The 23,935-nt window shown below is 44.8% G+C and overlaps 1 pseudogene; it reads left to right on the top strand.

Moving 5' to 3' along the window:
• The first annotated feature begins 10,268 nt into the window (after positions 1-10,268).
• LOC100994708 (aflatoxin B1 aldehyde reductase member 2-like) lies at positions 10,269-12,589 on the top strand (annotated as a pseudogene).
• The last annotated feature ends 11,346 nt before the right edge of the window (positions 12,590-23,935 follow it).

The raw sequence follows: 23,935 nt of genomic DNA, 5'->3' as shown, positions 1-23,935 counted from the left end.
AGAGAATGAGGGGATTGCTCTGGGATCTGACCACCACAATGCAGGAAAGAACAATGACAGGCTCTTACAAGTCTCATTTCCCCATGCATCTTTGTCCTGGTATAGAGCCAACATGCAATGCATGCCTTCAGGATCGGTATCCCATCCTAGGGGAAATGGAATCACCTGTGCCTGAGGTCGTCCCGCAGCACGCACATAGCAATTACTTTCTTGTTTGAGACGGACTCTCGCTCTGTCACCCAGGCTGGAGTGCGGTGGCATGATCTCAGCTCACTGTAAACTCCGCCTCCCGGGTTCAAGCGATTCTCGTGCCTCAGCCTCAGCCTCATCCTCACGAGTAGCTACGATTACAGGCACGTGCCACCACGCCTGGCTAATTTTTTGTATTTTTAGTAGGGACAGGGTTTCACTGTGTTAGCCAGGATGGTCTCGATCTCCTGACCTCGTGATCTGCCTGCCCCAGCCTCCCAAAGTGTTAGGATTACAGGCGTGAGCCACTGCGCCCAGCCAGCAATTACTCTTGTTGAGGGCTTGTACTGAAAATTTGAACCAGGCATTCACATCCCTGTACCCTGTCTCAATTTCTAAAGTTTGCCTTAAATCCTTTACCTCAATTATTTCTACCCTTTTAGGGTCATTACTTGGTTAACTATTTCCATCAATAACAGCATAACCATTATGTCTCTTGCCATTTGTCACTTGGGACAACTCATCCACAAACAGCCTTATCCCATCATGTAGTGGAGCTTCCTTAAGGTCTGGTCTAACTTTGATTTGGTATTCTATGATATCTAAGCAGTTATGGTCTGATGTCTCTTTGTTCTTCTCTCCTTTCCATAGGAAACTGGCTGGATTCAGGCAAGTATCTGCTGTTACAGCCAAATTATCTTTTTCTAGTGACATGGCTTCATATTTTAGAATCCAAGAATCCATTAACCACCTCCTGGCTTTTTGATTTAATACATTCCTGACTTGGTGTGGGTGCTTACTATTAGGGCCCCACCAAAGGTTAGCTTTTGACTCTACCAGCAGGGCTGTGGCAGCTACTGCTTGCACACATTCAGGCCACCCCCGAGAGACAGGCTCAAGAAGCTTGGAGACAAAAGCAACAGGTTGCCTCTTCCCTCCCCTGGTTTGAGTGAGCACTCCAAGGCCAAACTCTGGTCTACTGTTACAGACAGATGGAATGGTTTCTCTAAAGATGGGAGGGCCAGGACCGGGGCAGTAATGAGGGCCTGCTTTAGCTCTTTCACTACCTGAATTTCCTCTGGGGATCATTGCATGGGATCGGGTTCCTCTTCTAGTAACTTGAGATACAGAATTTTTGTCTTTTGAGCATATGAGTCAATTCACAACCTGCAGTAGCCAGTTGAACCTAAAAATTTTCAGAGTTCTCTCTGTCTTAGGCAAAGGCAGGCCCACTATTCCAGATATTCTCTCTGGGTTTATTCTCCACTTCCCTTCACTAATCAAGTGTCCTAAATATTTAACTTCTTTTTCTACAAACTGCAATTTGTTCTTAGAGACTTGCAATCCCCTTTCTCCTAGGAAATTAAGCAAGCTTATGGTGGTTTCTGATACCTCGGCCCTCCTCTCCCCAGAAATTAAAAGATTATCTACATATTGTAATGACTGGGTTCCCCTGGAAGGTTGGAATTCCTCCCGGACTTTTTCTATTATTTGACCAAATACATTTGGGGCTGCCATGAAACCTTGTGGCAGCACAGTCTAGCAGTCCTGTTGTTTTCTCCCAGTTATAGGATTTTCTTATTCAAAGACAAAGAGGTCCCTGCTCCTAAAATCTAGGGGACATGCCCAGAATGCATCTTTTAGACCCACCACACTGAATCACTTATGTTCATAGAGTATCTTATTAAGGAGGGTGTAGGGGTTAGGTGCCACAGGATGGTGGGTCTGGACAATTTGATTCATAGTCCCTAGATCTTGCACCAATCTATAGAACCCATCAGGCTTTTTGACTGGGAAAATTGGAGTATTGTATGGTGACATGCAGGGTTCTAATAGTCCATCTTTAATCAATCCCTCTATTACCAGTTGGAGATCTTTTCTCCCTTCAGTAGAAATGGGATATTGTTTTCTTTTTCTTTCTTTCTTTTTTTTTTTTTCGAAATGGAGTCTCACTCTGTCGCCAGGCTGAAGTGCAGTGACATGATCTCAGCTCACTGCAACCTCCGCCTCCTAGGTTCAAGTGATTCTCCTGCCTCAGCCTCCTGAGAAGCCGGGGCTACAGGTGTGTGCCACCATGCCGAGATAATTTTTGTATTTTTAGTAGAGACGGGGTTTCACCATGTTGGTCAGGATGGTCTCGATCTCTTGACCTCATGATACGCCCACCTCAGTCTCCCAAAATCCTGGGATTACAGGCGTGAGCCACTGTGCCTGGCCTGTTTTCTGAAAACTACTTCTCCTGGTTGTTTTAGTTTAATCTGTAAGGGTGTGATTTTTAACCCTCCCCTGTTGCCTTCCCTAATCCACACAACGGGATTAATTTTTCTTTCCTCTTCCTTTGTTAGGAGGCCCATCATTACTTTTATTTGTCCTTCCTCTATTCCTAATCCTAAACCCAATCTCACAATCAGGTCTTGACCAAGGAGGTTAGTTCCTGCTTCAGGAACATATAAGAGTCACACCTCAATTTGTTCAGGTCCCAATCTAATTAACATTTCCTTGAATATCAGAACCTGAAATCCCTCCCCTTTTACCCCGATACTGTCAATTTTTCCTTAGAGACTTCTGTACCCCTTGGTTGGTGAATTAGGGAGGAGCAAGCCACCCCAGTATCAACCAAAACTGTCACTTCTTCTCCCTCGGGTCCCACCTTCACATTTATCAGCGGTTCCTGGAGGGTCCTACTCAGAAGGAACCCCTGGCCCCCCTTGTCTTCATCAACCGTCATAAAGGGGATCATTTTTTCTTCTTTTTTCCATTCAGGACATTCTCTCTTAAAATGCCCTGGTTTTCCGCACTTGTAACATCAACTCACAGTCTTAGGAGCTTTTCCCTTCTTTCTCTGTGTTTAAATCTATTATCCCATTGTTTCCTTCAAGAGGGATCTTGATCTAACCTTCTTCTGACTACCTTTTCCACAGTGGAAACCATGATTCTCGCTTTTTGTTTCTGCTTCTCTTCCTCTCTCCTTACAAAGACCTTCCGAGCTTCCCTCAGTAATTCCTCAATTGGTTTCTCATTCCATTCATTACTCTTCTGTAATTTTTTTGTAATGTCAGGCCAGCTCTTAGTTACAAAGTTAACCTTCAAAAGGCCTTGCCCTACTGGGTCCTCCAGATCTAATCTAGAGTATTTTCTCAGGATCCTCTGCAGGAATGCAGAGGGAGTTTCCTCATTTTCTTGTTGAATCTTGAATGCCTTTGAGACATTTTGTGTCCTAGGAGTGGACTCTTTGATCCCTTTAATTATTAGTTCCCTGAGGTCCTGCATTTGGGCCCAGTCCCTGGGATCATTATTATCCCATTTAGGATCGACATTTGGAAATTTTTGTTTGGTTGGCAAGACTCCTTGCCCGGGAGGGTGTTGCCTCTCCCAGATGGTCATGGCTGCTCTCCTAATCATTCCCCTTTCTTCTCCTGTGAACAGAATATTCATGATAGACATCATTTCAGCCCAGGTGTAAAAGCTGGTTCCTAGGAATTGGTCCAGCTGGTCTGCTAAACCGAGGGGATCTTCTAGGCGTGGTTTCATTTCCTTCTTGAAATTCCTAACTTCAGAATTTGTAAGAGGAGCATTTACAAAGCCAGTCTCTCCCTGTCCCATGGGAACTTCTCTAAGAGGGAGCATGCTAGATGCCTGCTGTGTGGACAGGATAAGGAAGTTCTTAATATCCCTCTTACACTGTTCTTTTTCTTAAATTTGGATGAGGACTTAAAGGAGCAATTGGTTCAGTTCCCCCATGGTCTCCAGGTCTTTCTTCCTCTAACCCTCCTGTTGCCCCCTTGATCTTCCTGTCCCCTATTTTGTGAGCTGTATGGAGGGGCAAGCATGATAGGGGGTCCCAGGGCTTTTCACTGGGCAAGAGCTTTTTACTAGGCTCTTTTTCTTCTTCTTTGATGGGGAACGTGGGGGTTAATTCTTTGATCCAGCAGAGAGCATAACCTATCTCTTCTTGTGAGGATGGTTTTTGTTTTTTGTTTTGTTTTGTTTTGTTTTAGTGGAGTCTTGCTCTGTCACCCAGGCTGGAGTGCAGTGGTGCGATCTCAGTTCACTGCAAGCTCCGCCTCCCGGGTTCACGCCATTCTCCTGCCTCAGCCTCCCAAGTAGCTGGGACTACAGGCGCCCACCACCACACCCGGCTAATTTTTTGTATTTTTAGTAGAGATGGGGTTTCATTGTGTTAGCCAGGATGGTCTCGATCTCCTGACATCGTGATCCACCCACCTCGGCCTCCCAAAGTGCTGGGACCACAGGCGTAAGCCACCGCACCCGGCCTAGAATGGGGTTTTATCATTCACATAGAGAATTAAAGCTTGGCACACCCAGTTCTCATCTGAGCCAAACTTAAATCAAAAGACTGAAGGCTTGCGAATGGGGTCTTTGGGACAGGTAAAACAGCAATACTTTATCATCTTTTCCTTTTCCTTGTCCCTGGTTCAAGGGTTGTCCCTCCAAACCTGCAGCATTCTCCTTAAAGGATTATCCGGGGGAATGTCAGAGGGAGTCTCTTTGGCTCCCTCTTTCCTTTGTCCCCTAGGCCTAGAATTTCTGTTTCCCATTTTCGTCAATCTGTGTCTGAGTTTTTCCCTGTGTACTCAAGCCCCCCACTAGAGGTTTCTTGCACACACCGAGAATCATTTCATCCGTCTCTGGCTGTTTCCCTCGCGAGAGAACAGAACCGCAAATTGGGTCTCCACACTTGCTTCATACCTAGGATACGTCTCAGTCACACACACTCGACCTCCAAAAATGCCCAACCACCAAGACAATACTCACAGTCCAATTTTCCTACCTTGGCTCGTACATGAGGTTGCCTGGTTGCCACGGTGCCTGCTTTTCTCCCTGTGTCACCTCCACTGCCTCCTGAATAACAGTCTCAGGTTTGTCTATGGCCTCTGCAGGGAGCCGGGATTCCCAGACAGAGCAGGCCACTTAAATCAGGTGGGACGCCTCTCCCCTCTTGGCCGGAGTCCAACTCCACGCAGGCACAGAGATCCCAGATGGGTCCCCAAGTTTGTGAGAAACACATTCATCTGTCCAAACCCAAAGAATGGACTCAGAGACACAAAAGAACAATTGAAGAGAGAATTTTAATGGTGATCGTGCAAGAATGGGTGTCTGGTAGGCAGGCACAGCTGGGGCAGCTACAGCAGGTAATTTATCTCCTAGCACGCAGGTCCCTCCCCCAGTTCCTCATTGGTCAAATACTGTGGGGTTACAATCTTCCTGGACGTCACCTAAGTTTCATTATCCCTTATAAGGTTATAACCCAGTCCCCTTCCCTGCTTAAGTTTCGATTTTCCAATAACTCTGTAAACTTCTTCTTCCCTTTTATAGGCTGACTCCTCCTCTACATTCTGTTTGCTTATTGCGAATTTCTAGGTGCATGAGCTGTGCGGTTTGTCACGTCCGCACGCTGGCTGCCAGTACTTAGATTTATCATACCTTGAAAATGGACCATTTAAAATGTTTTCTCACAGAAAATAAGATTTTAAAACATTATCCTCCCTTTATATAAAACCTTGGGATATCAGCATACTCTGTGCTGGACCAGCATACTCTGGTCCTGGAAAATAAGGACCACTGGATCACTGTCCATCACAGGAAAACAAAATGCCACTGTAGAAAACTGTCTGTGGCAGGCTGAATAGTGGTCCTCACAACATACCGGTATAACATAATGGTAAAATGCTGAAAGGGACTTTGCAGGTGTGATTAAGTTAATATTCTTGAAATGAGATGATTGCTCTGGATTAGCCAAGGCGACCTAATCTTTATTACGGACTCTTCATAAAAGAGGCAGGAAGGTCAGAGTCAGAGAAGGTCATGTGACTATGGAAGCGGAGGTCAGAGAGTCACAGAGAGACTTGAAGATGCTACGCTGCAGGCTTTGAAGACGGAGGACGGAGCTATGAACTAAGGAATGTAGGCAGCATCTTGAAGCTGGAAAATGGCTGATTTTGAACTTCAATCTCCAAAACTGTATTGCCTTAGTTGGTTTTGTGTGGCTATAAAGGAACACCTGAGACTGGGTAATTTATAAATAAAAGAGGTTTATTTGCCTCACAGTTCTGCAGGCTGTATAAGCAGCAAGCAGCATGATGCCAGCATCTGCTTCTGGTGAGAACCTCAGGAAGCTTCTAATCATGGCAGATGGCAAAGGGTGAGCAGGCATGTCACATGGTGAGGGGGGAGTGATAGAGAGAGGGGAGGCATGCTATGTACTTGTAAACAACCAGATCTCCTGTAAACTAATAGAGTGAGAACTCATTCATTATCATGGGGACAGCACCAAGCTATTCAAGAGGGATCAACCCCCATAACCTAAACACCTCCCAGTGGGCTCCACCTCCAACATCAGGGGTCACATTTCAACATGAGATTTGAAGGGGACAAATATCAAAACTATGTCATATGTGATAATAAATTTATGTTGTTTTAAGCCACTAAACTTGTGATGATTTGTTATAGCAGCCATAGGAAATTAATACTAATAGAGAGCAAATGACAATGATCAGGGGTTGGAAGTCAGAGAGTGTTGGAGAATAGTATGAGCATGGTTGCTTGTACAAGGATGCACTTAAACCATGAGACTCTAGTTTGGAAACAAGAAGCCTGAGAAGAGACTGGCTCAATGTCTAAACCATTGCTGCTCTATATAACTTTATTTGATGATGAAAGTGTTCTACATCTGCACTTTCCAATAGGGTAGCCAGTAGCCACATGTGACTACTAAGCACTTGAAATGTGGCTAGTACAATAAGGGAATTTTTTCTTTCTTTTTTTTTTTGAGATGGAGTCTTGCTCTGTCACCCAGGTTGAAGTGCAGTGGCGGATTTCGGCTACTGCAAACCTCTGCCTCCTGGGTTCAAGGAATTCTCCTGCCTCAGCCTCCCCAGTAGCTGGGATTACAGGTGTGTATCACCACGCCCAGCTAATTTTTGTATTTTTAGTGGAAACGGGGTTTCACCATGTTGGCCAGGCTGGTCTTGAACTCCTGACCTCAAATGATCCACCCACTTTGGCCTTCTGAAGTGCTGGGATTACAGGCATGAACCACCATGCCCAGCCTACTCTTAATTAATTTATATTTAAATTTAAAAATCTACATGTAGCTAATGGCTACTGTATTAGACAGACAGTTTTCTACCATTAAAAAGAATGTGGATAGGGTGACTATGAACTTATTCATTAAAGTGTTCAATGCTAGAAAACTAGCTTGCCAAAAATAGTCTATGCCAAATTAAAGAAGTACCAACACTTCTCTAGAGATCAGATTTCTTATAATCTCTGCCGTAATATAACTAAAAACCTAGATGAGAAAAAAGCATCTAAGCAGCATGTAAAATTGCTGTCATAAAACCCATGAACTTCACTTCATAGGAGATGCATGGAGTCAGTCCTTAGTCAAACAGCTACACATTAGAAGAACCAAGAATACGTTGATCTCAGAACTTCTTCAAAAGCACAAAAATCCGGAACACACTTAGGGAAAAGACATAAGGAAAGACATATTGCTACATGCCTCAGAGGTCCAGGGCAAAAGCAGATGATCATAATGGCCACCCTGAGTCACAAGACAAGGTTATATTATGTTCTGAATCATCTGTTTAAGAAGGCAAAGCAGGCCAGGTGCAGTGGCTTAGGCCTGTAATCCCAGCACTTTGGGAGGCTGAGGTGGGTGGGTTACTTGAGGTCAGGAGTTCGAGATCAGCCTGGTCAACATGGTGAAACCCCATCTCTAATAAAAACACAAAAATTAGCTGGGCATGGTGGTGGGCATCTGTAATCCCAGCTACTCGGAAGGTTGAGGAACAAGAATCACTGGAACCCGGGAGGTAGAGACTGCAGTGAGCCGAGATTGCCACTGTACTCTAGCCTGAGCAACAGAATGAGACTCTGTCTCAAAAAAAAAGAAGACAAAGTAGTGAATAACTCAGTATTAAAAAAAAAAAAAACTCAACAGAGGGAATGGGTAAATGCAAAACCAAACAGTTATCTTTCCACTTTCATGTAAAATCCCTTGTTTTAGGGTTCTAGCCACTATGCAATGCCATCCACTCCAGCTCCTTGTTAGTCACTTATGCACCAGGATTGATCTGAACCAGGTTTGATAAATTATTTCAAATCCTTTCTCACCATTACCATCCAAATCCTTCTCACTTGCCACGCAACTTCCAAATCTGGATCAATTGAATTGATCCACCACCACTGTTTCTATTTCCAGACTGCTGAGCCCTGGTGGAAGAAATAACACAATGATATAGGCAGGAATATCTTGAAAAGCATGGTTTCTGTGGAATATTATGCAGCAGTTAAATATGTAAGATATCAGCTGGGCGTGGTGGCTCACGTCTGCAATCCCAGCACTTTGGGAGGCCCAGGTGGGCAGATCACCTGAGGTCAGGAGTTTGAGACCAGCCTGGCCAACATGGCAAAACCCCGTCTCTACTAAAAATACAAAAATCAGCCAGGCGTGGTGGCAGGAGCCTGTAATCCCAGCTACTCAGGAGGCTGAGGCAGGAGAATCGCTTGAACCTGGGAGGTGGAGGTTGCAGTGAGCTGAGATCGTGCCACTGCATTTCAGCCTGGGCTACAGAGTGAGACTGTCACACACACACACACACACACACACACACACACACACACACAAGATATCTATATATACTGATACAGAAAAAAATCCATACACATTAAATAAAAAAGCAAGTGAAATCACAGTCCCTAGTATGGCTATAATCAAAAGGACAGATACTAACAAGTGTTGGCAAAGATGTGGAGAAACTGGAAGCCTCATATACTGCTGGTGGGAATGTAAAATGGATCAGCCACTTTGAAAAACAATCCAGTAGTTCCTCAAAATGTTAAACACGGAGTTACCATATGACCCAGCAATCCCACTCCTAGATACACACCCAAAAGACATGAAAATATATGTCCACACAAAAACTGGAACATGAATACTCATAGCCATGTTATTTATAATAGCCAAAAAGTAGAAACTGGCTGGGTGCAGTGGCTCATGCCTGTAATCCCAAAACTTTGGGAGGCTGAGGCAGGTGGATCACGAGGTCAGGAGATGGATACCATCCTGGCCAACATGGTGAAACCCTGTCTCTACTAAAAAAAAAAAAAAAAAAAAACTTAGCTGGGTGTGGTGGCACTTGTCTCTAATGCCAGCTACTTGGGAGGCTGAGGAAGGAGAATCACTTGAACCAGGGAGTCGGAGGTTGCAGTGAGCCGAGATCACGCCACTGCACTCCAGCCTGGCAACAGAGTGAGAGTCCATCAAAAAATAAAATAAAAAGTAGAAACTACCCAAATGTCCAAATGACAAATAGATAAAATGTAGTATATCCACACAATGGATATGCCAAGAGCAAGTTGCAAGTTTTTTGTTTTGTTTTGTTTTGTTTTATTTTATTTTGTTTGAGACAGGGTCTCACTCTGTTGTCCAGGCAGGAGTGCCGTAGCACAATCATGGCTCACTGCAGCCTTGGCCTCCCAGGCTCAAGCAGTCCTCCCACCTCAGCCTCCTGGGTAGCTGTGACTATAGGAACACACTGCTACATCCAGCTAATTTTTTGTATTTTGTAGAGACAGGGTTTTGCCATGTTGCCCAGGCTGGTCTTGAACTCCTGAGCTCAAGTGATCCACCTGCCTCACCCTCCCAAAGTGTTGAAATTACAGGTGTGCACCACCATGCCTGGCCTCCAAGAGCAATTTTATTCAGCAATAAAAAGAATGAAGTTCTGATTCATGCTACAACATAGATGAACCTTGAAAACACTGTGCTAAGTAAAATAAGCCAGTCACAAAAGATCACATATTCTTCCATTAATATCAAAGTCCAGAATAGGGAAATCTATAGAGACTGAAAGTGGATTAGTGGTTGGTAAGGGTTGAAGGATAAAGAGGCGATAGCTAAAGGATACAGGGTTTCCTTCTGAGGTGATGAAAATGTTCTAAAAATTGACTATGGCAGTGGTTGCACACATCCATGAATATACTAAAAACAATTGAACTGCACACTTTAAATGTGTGAATTGTGTAGTGTGTGAATTATAGCTCAATAAAGCTGTTATTTTTTTTAAAAAAAGCAAATGATAGAATAATACATGTACTATGAGCTCATTTATATAAAAACCAAAACTACATATGCATGTAATATAAACATTTGTGAATGTATGTAAATATATAGAACATGATTTGGAAGGATACCCACCCATCTGTTAGCATTGGTTGCTTTTGGGGAGAGAAGTAGGATTGCCTTCTGTAACATCACACTTTCCTGTCTCTCCTCCTACCTCCCTGGTTGTTCCTCCAAATTGCTTTGTAGGCATTCTTTCCTCTGCTCATTCCTTTATAATCCACATTTAACTCTTCAGGCTGTCCTTGAAGTGATCATATGATCACATATTTCCCATGGTTTCAACAATGCCGGTCCATATCCTGACTCATTTATTCAACAAATAATCCACTGAGCACCTGCTAAGTACTGTGCTAGTTGCTAGACATTCAGCAGGACTGAGGCAAATAAGATTGCCATGCTCATGAAATTTACATTCTAGTGGCGGTGAAGATATATAATAATAAGCAAGCCAATAAATGAACAGACAATTTCAGATAATGTTAAGTGGTAGGGAGAAAATAAAACAGGGTGAGGGGCAGGCACCATGGTCATGTTGAGCACCGCGTCTCGCACCGCGTCTCGCACCATGCCCCCAAGCCGCCATCCACTGCACAAGTCGCTCCCTGCCACCCGAGGCCCGCATGCTCGCCATGTCCCTTCCACAACCAACACAGGCCGCCTTGGGCATCCTGGCCCGGCGCACCATGGTGCTGGGCACCATGGAGATGGGGTGCCACATGGACGCATCTGCCAGCGCCACGGCCGTGCACGCTTTCCTGGAGCGCGGCCACACCGAGCTGGACATGGCCTTCATGTACAGCGATGGCCAGTCCAAAATCATCCTGGGCGGCCTGAGGCTGGGGCTGGGCGGCGGCGACTGCTGAGTGAAATTTGCCACCAAGGCCAACCCTTGAGAGGGAAAATCACTAAAGCCTGACAGTGTCTGGTCCCAGCTAGAGACGTCATTGAAGAGGCTGCAGTGTCCCCGATTGGACCTCTTCTACCTACATGCACCTGACCACGGCACCCCAGTGGAAGAGACGCTGTGTGCTTGCCACCAGCGACACCAGGAGGGCAAGTTCGTGGAGCTTGGCTTCTCCAACTATGCCGGCTGGGAAGTGGCCGAGATCTGTACCCTCTGCAAGAGCAAAGCTGGGCCAGGCGCGGTGGCTCAGGCCTGTAATCCCAGCACTTTGGGAGGCCGAGGTGGGCGGATCACGAGTTCAGGAGATCGAGAGCATCCTGGCTAACACGGTGAAACCCCGTCTCGACTGAAAATACAAAAAAAAAAAAAAAAAAAAAAAATTAGCCGGGTGTGGTGGCAAGTGCCTGTAGTCCCAGCTACTCAGGAGGCTAAGGCAGGAGAATGGCGTGAACTCGGGAGGCGGAGCTTGCAGTGAGCCGAGATGGCGCCACTGCACTCCCGCCTGGGTGACAGAGCGAGACTCCATCTCCAAAAAAAAAGAAAAGTAATAAATAAATAAATAAGAGCAAAGGCTGGATCCTGCCCACTGTGTACCACGGCATGTACAATGCCACCACCCGGCAGGTGGAAATGGAGCTCTTCCCCTGCCTTGGGCACTTTGGACTGAGGTTCTATGCCTACAACCCTCTGGCTGGGGGTCTGCTGACCGGCAAGTACAAGTATGAGGACAAGGGCAGGAAACAGTCTGGGGGCCACTTCTTTGGGGATAGCTGGGCTGAGACTCACAGGAATCGCTTCTGGAAGGAGCACCACTTTGAGGCCATTGCCCTGATGCAGAAGGCCACACAGGCCGTGTATGGTGTCAGTGCCCCCAGCATGACCTTGGCCACCCACCCTCTGGTGGATGTACCACCACTCACAGCTGCAGGGTGCCCACAGAGACGTGGTCATCCTGGGCATGTCCAGCCTGGAGAAGCTGGAGCAGAACTTGGCAGTGATGGAGGAAGGGCCCATGGACCCGGCTGTCATGGACACTTTTAATCAAACCTGGCATTTTGTTGACCACGAATGTCCCAACTACTTCCGCTAGGCCCATCATGGCTCAGGCTGCCCAAGGCTTTTCCGTCACCCCTTTTATTCTCTCACGCTGACCAGTCTTGGCCTTGAGCTGACTTAACAGGGTCTTTCTGGATCGTCTAGATCCATGTGTTATTTTTCTAGCTTCCTGCCTTGCTCCCTGCTCATTTACACTGTGAAAGGTGGGGGTGAGTCCCACTTGGGCATTTCCTGTTGAATAAAGCAGGCACTTGACCCAGCCATAGCCCAGGTCAACCCCCCTCCCGCCCCGCCAAAAAGAGAGAGAGAGAAAAAAAAAACCAGGGTGATATGATGAGATACTGATCAGAGTAGGTGGCTCCTTAGTCGGGATGACCAGGGAAAGCCTCTATGAGGAGCTGACGCTAGAGCTGAGACGTGGATGATGAGAAAGATGGTAAGAGAACATTTTATGCAGGGTGCATAGGCCCTGAAGAGAGAACAAATTATAGCTGGAAGCATCGTAAACAAATAACATAGTATGGGATGAGATCAGATATTTTGTTAAGGGCTACTATATCTTATTAGGTCAAAGTAAAGAGCTTGAACGTTATACAAAATGTAACTGGAAGCCCCTGGAGGGTTTTGAAACAGGCAGAGTGTCCTAGTCTGTTTTACATTGCTATAACAGAGTATCACAGACTATGTAATTTATAATAAACAGAAATTTATTTGGCTCATGGTACTGGAGGCTGGGAAGTCCAAGAGCATGGAGCCAGCATCTGATGAGGGCCTTCATGCTGCGTCATGCCATAATGAAAGGCGGAAGTACAAGAGAGGGTAAGAGCGAGGGAACAGGAAGAGTCAAACTTGCTTTTATAATGCAGCCACTCTTACAATAACTAACCCACTCCTGAGATAATGACATTAATCTATTAATAAGGGTAGAGCCCTCATGTCCTAATCACTTCTTATTATGTCCCACCTCCCAACACTGTTCTATTGGGAATTAAGTTTCCAACACATGAACTTTAGGGGACACATTCAAACCATGGCATTCTATTCTGGTCCCCAAAATTCATGTCCTCACAATGCGAAATACATTCATTCCATTGCAGTAGCCAGAAAATTCTTGTTTCAGTGTCAACTCAAAGATCCAAAGTCCAGTCTCATCAAAAGCAGATATGGGTGGGACTCAAGGCATAATTCACCTTGAGGCAAATTTTCCTCCAGCTGTGAGGAAACAGATTAAAAATTAAACAAAATTATTTATTTACAAAATACAATGCTGGGTGATGTGGTTTGGATATGTGTCCCTGCCCAAATTTCATGCTGAATCGTAAACTCCAGTGTTAGAGGTGGGGCCTGGTAGGAGGTGATTGGACCATGGGGGTGGATCCTTTATGAATGGTTTAGCACCATCCCCTCTGTGCTTTTCTCGTGATGGTGAGTTCTCATGAAATCTGGTTGTTTAAGTGTGTAGCACCTCCCCTCTCTCTTCCTCCTGCTCCAGCCATGTAAGACATGCCTGCCTCCCCTTCACCTTCTGCCACGATTGAAAGTTTCCTGAGGCCTCCACAGAAGCCGAGCAGATGCCAGCACCATGTTTCCTGCAGAACCTACAGAATCTGCATACAGCCTGCAGAACCATGAGCCAATTAACCTCTTTTGTTTATAAATTACCCAGTCTCTGGTATTTCTTTCTTTCTTTTTTTTTTTTTGAGACGGAATCTCACTCTGTTGCCAGGCTGGAGTGCCGTGGTGTGATCTCTGCTCACGGCAGTCTCTGTCTCCCAGGTTCAAGCGATTCCTCTGCCTCAGCCTCCCGAGTAGCTGGGACTACAGGCACGCACCACCACACCTGGCTAATTGTATTTTAGTAGAGATGGGGTTTCACCATGTTGGCCAGGATGGTCTTGATCTCCTGACCTCATGATCTGCACCCCTTGGCCTCCCAAAGTGCTGGGATTACAGGCATGAGCCACCGTGCCCGGCCTGGTATTTCTTTATAGCAGTGTAAGAATGGACTAATACAGTGGGACAGACATAAGATAGACATTCCCATTCCAAGGGGGAGAAATAGGCAAGAAGAAAGGGGTCCCAAGTAAGTCCAAAACCCAACAAAGAAAACCACATTAAGTCTTAAAGGTGTACAATAATCTCCTTTGATTCCATGTCCTGCATCTTGGGCACACCAAGACAGGGGCTGAGCCCCCAAGGCCTCAGGCAGCCCTGCCCCTATCTATGGCTTTGTTGGGCTCAGCACATGTTTCAGCTGTCTCAGGTTGGAGTCTCATGCCTGCAGCTTTCCCAGGTTGGCACTGTATGCTGGTAGCTCTACGGCTCTGGGGTCCCAGTGGTGGTCCCACTCCCACGGTTTCACTAGGCACTGCCCTAGTGGAGACTCTGCAGGATCCTGCTTTCCACAGCTCCACTAGGCATTGCCCTAGTGGGGGCTCTCTGCAGTGGCTCTGCCTCTGCAACAAGTCTCTGCCTGGGCCCCCAGACTGTCCGATACATCCTTTGAAATCTAGGTAGATGCCACAATGGCCCCATAACTCATGCGCTCAGCACTTCTGCAGAGTCAGCACCATGTGCATGCTGCCAAGGCTTACACTTGTACCCTCCAGAGCAGTGGCATGAACTGCACATGGGCTCACTTGAGCCATGGCTGGAGCAGCCAAGGAGCTCTACACCAAAACATGGGAAGCAGAGTCCTGAGGTGGCCCTGGGCAGTGAATGCTGAGGTCTGGTGGGCACCTTTCTGGAAACCCTGCCCTCAAGGCCCTGCTCTGAATTTGTAATGGGAGGGACAACCTACTCAATGATCTCTGAAATGTCTTTGGGATCTTTGTCCCATTGTTTTGGTGACTAGCAATATTACCCTTCCTATCTCCCTACTGTTCTCCTCACTTCTGCTGCTGCTTGCGATTCATCCTCATTCCCCATCCCAGTTGCCCCCTCCCCTCTCCAGTTCTGTGAATGCAGAGGTCCTGTTGTCATTCATCCACATCCTACCTCCAACCCAGATGATTGGGTGGGGGACACACGCTTTACAACCACAAGTATGAATGGCTACTCCAGAAGTAGAGATTCCTGGCTGTTGCCTGCAGCCATGTCCTATCTTACCACCTGCTACCTGCCCAGCTCTTCAGAGGAAGGGTTCACTCTAACCCTGGCCCAGCTGGCCTGAGATCAGCTAGTTGCTGAAGTGCAGCCTCTTGTGGCCACTATGACTACAATATGATTTTTTTCTTTATATATATTTTATATTTGTATTATCTTTTTAATTGAGATGGGGTCTTGCTATGTAGTCCAGGCAGGTCTCAAACTCCTAGCCTCAAGTCATCCTCTCACCTTGGCCTCCTAAAGTGCTGGCATTACAGTTGTGAACCACTGTGCCCAGCTGGTACAACAACTTTGGAAAATAATTTAGCAATATTTTGTAAAGTTGAAAGTAAGCATACTATAAGACCCAACAATTCTAATTCTAGGTATTCATTGGTGTAGGGAAACTTTTTGCACATATGCACTGGGAGACACATAAAAGGATGTACATTGCAGCACAGCTTGCAAAATACAAAAATTGGAAAGAAGCTGATGTCCATCAAAAGGATAATATATAAATAATCAGGTTACGTTTACATGATGGAATGATACGAAGTGGTTGAAATGACTTATCATGAATTAGGCTTAGTCTTTCAGTCTGTGTTTTGCTACATATATACCTATCCTCAAACAAAAGATACTCTTGTTTGTGTATTAATTTCTATCCAAGTTGAGAAAAACAGTATCATCCAGTATATATCTGTCTACAACTTGCTTTAAAAAAAAAAAAAAACCTCATTGCTTCCTAATGTATATTGATTTTATTTATTTATTTATTTATTTTGAGACGGGGCCTCACTCTGTCACTCAGGCTGGAGCACAGTGGCACAATCTCAGCTCACTGCAACCTCCCTTTCCCAGGCTCAAGTGATCCTCCCACCTTACACTCCCAGGTAGCTGGGACTACAGGTGTGTGCCACCATGGCCGGCTATTTTTTTGTATTTTTTGTAGAGACGAGTTTTGCCATGTTGCCCAGACTTCGAATATGACTTTGGAGCTGGTGAAAAGGACTTGGAACCTTTTAAAAGCCCATGTTAGCACTTCCAGTTTGTTGAGCCAGGGTCTTGCTTTGTTGTCCATGCTGTTGTGCAGTGACATGATCACAGCTCACTGCAGTCTCAATCTCCCAGGCTCAAGCAGTCTTCCCACCTGAGCTTCCCAAGTAGCTGGGACTACAGGCATGTGCCATCATGCCTGGCTATTTTAATTTTTTTTTTTTTTTTTTTTGGTAGAGATGAGGTCTCGCTATGCTGCCCGGGCTGGTCTCTAACTCCTGGGCTCAAGTGATCCTCCTACCTCGGCCTTCCAAAATGCTGGGATTACAGGGGTGAGCTATCACACCTGGCCAGCACATTCGATATAAATGAAATTTGACAGGATTCTAGAAGGCAAGCTGGTTATAATCTGTTGTACACACAAGGACAAGTGAGGAAGAAAGGAGACACAGTGCCCAGGGATAGGGGAGCAAAATAAGATATACTCAGTTATCCATGGTCATGAAGAACAGACATGCCAGGTTATTAAAAACCGGTAGATAATCCAAAAGGCACTCTGGAATACATTATATGTCCTATCAACACCTTGCCTCTGAACCCCAGTAGATTTATTCCTCTAGTTAACTTTTCTCAGACTGACATTAAAATGAGCGTATATTTCCAAGTTGCTTCCAGATGATGGCTGGAAGGAGTGGGCAATAGCATGAAGACTGTGAAGGGTAAGGACAGCCTAAAATAATCCATTAGCCACAGAGAATCTCAGTGTGGGTATTTGAGAGTCACCTGTACGCGCTCAGTAAAGAGGTTCTGCTTGTCAAGGCAACCGAATTGAGCCACCTGACTCTTCTTAGAGGCCCACTCCAAAGGTATATAGTAAGTTAAGTCAGGAGTCTCAAGCTGAATGCCTCTCAGTCCATAATGCTACCAGTCGCATAGCATGTGTGGCCAAAACCAGAGATACTCTGTTGATTCCCAACATTCTTGTGCAGAAGCAACTTTAGTCCACATTATGCTATTTAGCAATGAATTGTAGTAGGGAAAGGAAAGGTAGGGAGGGCTCTGCCCCCATCCCTGTGATATGTGGGCCATAGTTGCTCTGAAAACCCAGCTACAGAATGGGGACAGTAAACAACAAACAGAGTTCTAGTTCAGTCATGAACCATTTTCTTATGGTTATAGCAGAGTGATAATGGAGCAGGGAAAGGACAAGAGGCCAAAACACAGAGTCAGTGCTCCTGAAAGCAAGATTACTCACTGGAGACATTTATTGGTTTCTGTTTTTCCTGTGAAGGGGAGAAAGTAGGTCAGCACACTCAAAGAACTGTGACCAGGAACAGTGGCTCTGAGAGGGAGTCATTTGCTGCACCCTGTGCCAAGATGAACGAGTAATAGACACGCCTCTCAATTGAGGGCATTTGACTGAGGTCACTTGGCTTCGGGAAAAACTCAGGCTATTGATCCCTTGGTGTGTATTCTTTGCAGGTCTTAGGAGGTAGGTACAAGGGAAGGCTCGCAGTTTTAAAACCAACATCTAAATGGTTGGCTAGCATGAGCTGGCAAGCACAGGAATGTTTATGAGCAAACTGTGTGCCTACTTTGGCTTTCAGACAAGATGGACAAGGCTCAGGGCAGCTTGGCTAAAAATAGATGGCACAGAGGGGCCTAGGAAGCAGGAGAGCTAGGTTTCACTCCCAGGTCTCTGAGTTAACCTTCAGGCAAACTTCCTGAGTGTCTTTATTTCATATACTGATTAGCTCTTAGTAAGCAGGAGTATTGAATAAGTTTTCCTAGGTCTAGAGAAGGGTTCACGTGGAGTCTGCTACATTTTCTTGTCTCATCTTTCCTCAAAAGATCCAAGTTTGGGAAAAGACTGGTTGTGATCAGGTGGAAGGTGGAGTAGCTGACATACGATGGAACAGTACCAAGCTATGATGACCCTCTGGGAGCCACGAGTCCTTCTGGACTAACCAAGGTGGCTGCCCAGCCAGAGCCAAAAGGAGGCTCCCTGACCCTGGGTCTGGAGGCAGAGGTGGCAAAGAAGTAAACAAGAGGCACCAAATCAGAACTCCTGATGCATAACCCACAGCTATGAGGGGGATAGTGTGAAATGCAGGGCTTTAAGTAGGAAATTTAGTAGGAAATTCAGAAAGCAGGTAGTTCCTGCCCTTTGTCACTGCCCCACATGCCATTCCCTTCTTCAGCAAGATTCTACTTGCTCAGAAGCAAGGGTCCAAACCGAGGCAGCCAAGTTTCTAGTCTGTAGTTGGGAGGTAATGTTCTTAGGAAAAAACTGGACTATTCACAGAGAAGGGGAAGCTGAGCACAAGAAAACTATTTTGTGTCAGGCACAGTGGCTCACGCCTATAATCCCAGCACTTCGGGAGGCGGAGGCGGACGGATCGCCTGAGGTCAGGAGTTCAAGACCATCCTGGCCAACATGGCGAAACCCCGTCTCTACTAAAACTACAAAAATTAGCCGGGTGTGATGGCGCATGCCTGTAATCCCAGCTACTCAGGAGGCTGAGGTGGGAGGATCGCTTGAACCAGGAGGTACAGGTTGCAGTGAGCCGAGATCGTGTCACTGCACTCCAGCCGGGGCGACAGAGTGAGACTCTGTCTCAAAAAAATAAAAAATAAAAAATAAACAGGCTGGCCGTGGTGGCTCACTCCTGTAATCCCAGCACTTTGCGAGGCCGAGGCCAGGTGGATCACGAGGTCAGGAAATTGAGACCATCCTGGCTAACGCGGTGAAACCCAGTCTCTACAAAAAATACAAAAAATTAGCCTGGTGTGGTGGCATACGTCTGTAATCCCAGCTACTTGGAAGGCTGAGGCAGGAGAATTGCTTGAACCTGGGAGGCAGAGGTTGCAGTGAGCTGAGATCGCACCACTGCACTCTAGCCTGGGTGACAGAACTATTTTGTATTATTTCCTGCCTCAAGACCCTTGGCCCTACCCTCATCCCAGGACACTTTCCCCAGAAGTCAGTGCATCTCTGTGTGGCAAGAATATCTGGGAAGAGCTATTTTTTTTTTCTGATTACAAAAGTAATAAGTGGTTATTTTATAAAATTAAGATTTTTCAAAATAACTAGAAGAGAGGATTCTAAATCCTCTCTCAACCCCCAAAAATGATACATGTTTGAGGTGATGAGTATGCTAATTACCATGATTTGATCATTTCACAATATATTCATGCATCAAACAAAACATCACACTGTACCCCATAAATATATAGAATTATCATTTATCAATTAAAAAATAAAAAATTATAAGCATAAAGAGAAATATAAAGTAGAGGCCAGGCACCATGGCTCACACCTGTAATCCCAACACTTTGGGAGGCTGAGGTGGATGGGTCACTTGAGTTCAGGAGTTCAAGACCAGCCTGGTCAACATGGCGAAACCCCATCTCTAGTAAAAACACAAAAATTAGTCAGGTGTGGTGGCGCACACCTGTAGTACCAGCTACTCAGGAGGTTGAGGTGGGAGGGTTGCTTGAACCTGGAATGTGGGGGTTGCAGTGAGCCAAGATCATGCCACGGCACTCCAGCCTGGGCGACAGAGCAACACTGTCTCAAAATAAATAAATAAATAAAATATAAAGCAGAAAACAAAAATAACTATAATCCCATCACTTAAAGATTACTAGGGTTAACAGCCTTTATGTAAATTTGGAGTATTTAACCTTGACTCTATTGTTTACTTACCTTGGGCAAGTTACTTAAACTTTCTGAGTCCCAGTTTTGTTATTTACAAAATGAGAATAATCATAGTACTCACCTCACAGTATTATCTCAAGGATGAGATAATTCATGTAAAGAGGTTTCATAGTCCCTGGCAAATATTGAGTGATCAATAAATGTTGGCCATCACTATCATTATTACCTTCTATGTGTATACATTCAGAACTACTCATATTGATGGCTGTATAATATTTTGTTTTGTGACTGTACCATTTCCCTAGGGTTAAACATTTATGTTGTTTCCAAAATTTTACGATTACAAAACTACTGCAAGAAACATCCCTGTACATATATTTTCTTGTACACCTCTGACTATTTCCTTAACATAAATTTCCTAGGATTGAGTTTACTGGGTTAAAGTTTCCTAAAAATGAGCATTTTGGGCCCAGGCGTGGTGGCTCACGCTTGTAATCCCAGCACTTTGGGAAGCTGAGGTGGGCAGATCACGAGGTCAAGAAATCGAGACCATCCTGGCCAACATGGTGAAACCCTGTCTCTACTAAAAATACAAAAATTAGCTGGGCTTGGTGGTGCAAGCCTGTAGTCCCAGCTAGTTGGGAGGCTGAGGCTGGAGAATCACTTGAACCCAGGAGGCAGAGGTTGCAGTGAGCCGAGATTGTGCCACAGCACTCCAGTCTGGTGACAGAGCAAGACTCCGTCTCAAAAGAAAAAAAAAAAAGGAGCATTTTTAGGCCCTTGTTACAGACTTCAAAATGGCTTTACAAAAAGGTTGTAGTCGGTCAGGTGCAGCGGCTCACACCTGTAATCCCAGCACTCTGGGAGGCTGAGGCGGGTGGATCACCTGAAGTCAGGAGTTCAAGACCAGTCTGGCCAACATGGTGAAACTCCATCTGTACTGAAAAAAAATACAAAAATTAGCTGGGAATGGTGGCAGGCGTCTGTAATCCCAGCTGCTTGGGAGGCTGAGGCAAGAGAATTGTTTGAACCCGGGAGACAGAGGTTGCAGTGATCCAAGATTGCACCACTGCACTCCAGCCTGGGTGACAGGCCAAGCCTCTGTCAAAAGAAAAAAAAAAAAAAAAAAGATTATAGTCATTTACATTTCTGCCATCAGGGCATATATAAGTATCCATTTCTCCATACTTTCACCAACACTGAGTAATAACACTTTTTAAAACATCTTTGACAGTTCCATGGGGAATAATGGTGTCTTCTTTTCATTTGCATAACTTTGATTATAAGGGATAATTAATTTTTTTTTTTTTTGAGATGGAGTCTCACTCTGTCGCCCAGGCTGGAGTGCAGTGATGTGATCTCAGCTCACTGCAACCTCTGCCACCTGGGTTCGAGCAATTCTCTTGCCTCAGCCTCCCGGGTAGCTGGGATTACAGGCGTGCGCCACCACACCTGGCTAATTTTTGTATTTTTAGTAGAGACAGGGTTTCAGCATGTTGGCCAGGCTTGTCTCCAACTCCTGTCCTCAGATGATTGGCCTGCCTCTGCCTCCCAAAGTGCTGGGATGACAGGCATGAGCCACCACGCCCAGTCATAAGGGACAATAAACATTTTAAGTTAACTCTCCTGCTAAGCTCATACGGTAATTCACAAGTTCCCACAGACAAAAATCTGTAAGAAAGTCCTCAGGGATCCTGAAATGAAAACATACAGGGGACATTTCCATAAAAATAATTCACATTTGAGTAGTTGATATACATATTTTTAACCATTTTAACTGCAAGATATAATAATAGAAAAATGCATATCTTAATAGAGTATTATAAAGTAAATACACTTTTAGATATTTACTTCTAGGTCAAGAAATAGAACTTTGCTAGCTACCTTAGAAGCCTGGCACATGTCCCATCCCAATCCTAAAATTAACCACTACGCTGACTTTTATGGAAATCTCTTCCTCTCTTCCTTGATTTCATTATAGTTTTATCACTCAGGTTGCAACCTTAAACGTAATAGTTTAGTTTTGCCTTTTAAAAATATTTTAAGTGTTTTTCATTTAGTTGCTGATATACTTGTAATAAAAATTACACCAGATTATAATAGCAATCAACTTAAAGAAGTAAATGCTTAAAAATGCTCATTTTTGACAATAGTGCTTTATAGACACATGAAAACATATACAATTTTTCCCATGGATGTGACTAAATAAATTGCTTTGTCTCAAACTTAGCATGTCATTTTGATATGGCTATATGTTTTGGTTCAGTTTTGAAGTAATGCCTCCAACATCAGTATAATTTTAACACTTTCTATCAAAGTTAGATGTCAGTTACAAGTCACCATTCTGAAGTTCAACCTTGTTTTTCAACCTATTAGATAGGTCTGAGTTCTTAATTGCAAACTGCAAAATCCACTCTGACTCGTTTAAGCAGAAAGGAAATTTATTAAACAATATTAGACCACCCACAGGATCTCTGGCGACCCATAAAGTGAGGCCCTGAAGAGGCCAGAAACAAGGTGCAGCCATACTGTGGGTGCTTCGCTGGCAAAAACTCCACTGCCACTACCCTAAAGAAGACATCAACTCTCCACGATCCTTGCTTTCCACATGGAATTTCCAAGCTTCTTGTATCTCTCTTCAAACAGACCCCAGAAACCCCTGCCAGAGAGAATGCTGAGCTGGATAGATTCCAGCTGTTTGATGTGGTCCCTCTGTTGCTTATTGGTTTCTGCTGTCCAGAATGCTGATATGTCCTATGTTGGATCCCGGACAACACAGAAAAGTTTTCCATCTATTTTGAGTTTCTTTCCTACTCAACTCTTCAGTAGAACATAAACCTTTTAAGGGCAGAGGCCAGTTCATCACTTTTAAGTAATCAAATATATTTATTAATAACCTATTATATTCATTAACAAATATTTATTGGAAGCCTACTCTAAATTTGGCATAGTGCTAGGCGCTGAAGATATCATTATGAATGAGAGACAAAGGTCTTTTCTCATGAGTTTATAGTCTAATCAGTGTAGAGTGACAACAAATACATAAACAAATAAACAATTATGATTTCAGGTGAGCAGAGGAGCAGGGCTACCTTAGATAGGGTGATCAGAAAAAGTCTCCATGAGGGGCTGATAGTGAAGGTCACACTTAAAGGAAAAGCATCCAGGCATTTAAAGCGTTAGAGGAAGAACAGTCCTGGAAAAAGGAATGTCATGTGAGAAGGAAACATACTCATTCACGGGGTCTCAGGCTAGAGCACAATAAGTGAGCAAGAGAGTAAAATGTTTCAGTTTTATTCCAAGCATATTAACAAACAATTGGAGGTTGTGAGTAGCCAGAAGTGACATAGTCTGATGTACATTTTGAAGGATCACTCTTGGTGGTGAGTGGAGAACAGGCTATAGAGGAAACAAATTGAAACATTTAGGAGGCAAGTGGTCCAGATGAAAGATGATGATGGTTTACACTAGGGTGGCTGAGAGGATGAGAGATCACATTTGGGATATACTTCAAAGTTAGAGTCAAAAGAAATTCCTGATTGGTTGTGGGAAGTGACGGGGAGAGGAGAATCAAAAGGAAAACAGAAAGATTTGGGGGCCTGAGCAACAGAGTGAATGATGTTGACAGTTACTGAGATGGAGAAAGTGGGGTAAGGGGGGAAATCTAGTTCATATTTGTACATGTTGAGGTGCTGATGTCTGTGGGAATGAACATAAGAGATAGTGAAATATATGAGTCTTGGGCTTAGAGAAGAGGACCTGTCTGTGCTAAGCACTCTGAGGGGATGTATGAAATGTGTAAGACACAGCGTTGAAGAAAGGGTTAACACAGAAGCTCTAATTGATCAGTCCTTGCACGTCTTCAGGGGAGCCTAGAATTATGATTGCC

This window comes from Pan paniscus, chromosome X, assembly GCF_029289425.2.
Source record: "Pan paniscus chromosome X, NHGRI_mPanPan1-v2.0_pri, whole genome shotgun sequence".
Taxonomy (NCBI): Eukaryota; Metazoa; Chordata; class Mammalia; order Primates; family Hominidae; genus Pan; species Pan paniscus.
This window is presented reverse-complemented; position numbering and strand designations above follow the sequence as displayed.